This window comes from Dipodomys merriami, unplaced genomic scaffold (genome assembly GCF_024711535.1).
Source record: "Dipodomys merriami isolate MVZ:Mamm:240054 unplaced genomic scaffold, mDipMer1.0.p SCAF_1, whole genome shotgun sequence".
Lineage (NCBI taxonomy): Eukaryota > Metazoa > Chordata > Mammalia > Rodentia > Heteromyidae > Dipodomys > Dipodomys merriami.
Window position 1 is genome coordinate 127,037,888 of NW_027202270.1, and position 1,465 is coordinate 127,039,352.

General features: G+C 41.7%; 1 pseudogene; it reads left to right on the forward strand.

The window, feature by feature from the left end:
- Window positions 1–535: 535 nt before the first annotated feature.
- LOC138805567 (large ribosomal subunit protein eL32-like) lies at window positions 536–921 on the forward strand (annotated as a pseudogene).
- The last annotated feature ends 544 nt before the right edge of the window (window positions 922–1,465 follow it).

A 1,465-nucleotide genomic window follows, 5' to 3' on the forward strand; every position in this document is an offset into this window, starting at 1 on the left:
TCTTTGAAGATAGTATACCTAGATTTACATACATATACATTCTGCATTGGATGTTAAAACAATTCCTCAAATTGTACTTAGTTGAAAAATGCCACTGACCTGCAGCTAACTTATATTTTTATGTACCTTAAATTTTTTTTCCCAGATTAGCTAGTTTTTCATTTTAATATTGTAGAGCCCTTGACAGGAATATATATATATATATATATATATACACTATGTACATTATATGTATACATATACACAGAGAGAGAGAGACCAATACTGCTAACTGAACCCAAACCTTCATGCGTTCTGAGCAATTGCTCTACACCAGCTATATCACAACCCAACAGGATTCTTTTCTTCCCCACAAAAGATCTATGAAGTCCATTTTTATGTCTATGTTCCCGCTATCTCCTTTCAGATCTTATTTGTGATCATCTGCATCAATTCACCCATTTTCATTCACTCAACACACTTAAACAGAGCACAGCTTCCTCTTCCTCGACGCTGCCTACGCAGGTGGTTGCCCTCTCCTCCTGCTCGAGGCATCATGGCCGCGCCCAGACCTCTGGTGAAGCCCAAGATCGTCAAAAGAGGACCAAGAAGTTCATCTGCCACCAGTCCGACGGATATGTCAAGATTCAGCGTAACTGTCGGAAACCCAGGGCCATTGACAACAGGGTGCGGAGGAGATTCAAGGGCCAGATCTTGATGCCCAACATTGGTTATGGGAGCAACAAGAAAACAAAGCACATGCTGCCCAGTGGATTCCGGAAGTTCCTGGTCCACAATGTCAAGTGCTGCTCATGTGCAACAAGTCTTACTGCGCTGAGATCGCCCACAATGAACTGAAAAGCCATCGTGGAAAGAGCGGCCCAGCTGGCCATCAGAGTCACCAATCCCAATGTCAGGCGGAGCAGTGAAGAAAGCGAATAGATGGCTCACATACACCTTTTATTTGTGCTTAAATAAACCACAGAAACTGCAAAAAAAGAAAAGAAAAGAAAAAGAAAGAGAAAGAAGAAAGAGAGGGAAGGAAGGAAGGAAGGAAAGAAGACAGAAAGAAAGAAAGAAAGAAAGAAAGAAAGAAAGAAAGAAAGAAAGAAAGAAAGAAAGAAAAAACACTGATGTTATCAAGACAAAAAAGGGACCTGTCAGTAATAAGGAGCAGATTTTTTTTTAAGGAAAAGGAAACCTAGATTGGATGTTGCAGGTAACAAGTGACCTTGAGAAAACAAAGTAGGATGATTAGACAGGGAATCTCTGTGACATACAGAAGGTACCCCAGACCTAATGACCAGGGAAGGTCATAGAAGAAGACATTCTTGGAGCTGAATCCTGAATGTCAGAAAGGAGCTCACCTGGGCCAAGAATCCCAGGCAGAGGTTCAACAGGTGCAGAAGGTCCTGCTGTAAGATTGAGCGCTATATATATTAAGGATGGGAGAAAGGCTGAGCACTGTGAGGCATAAGAATTTGAG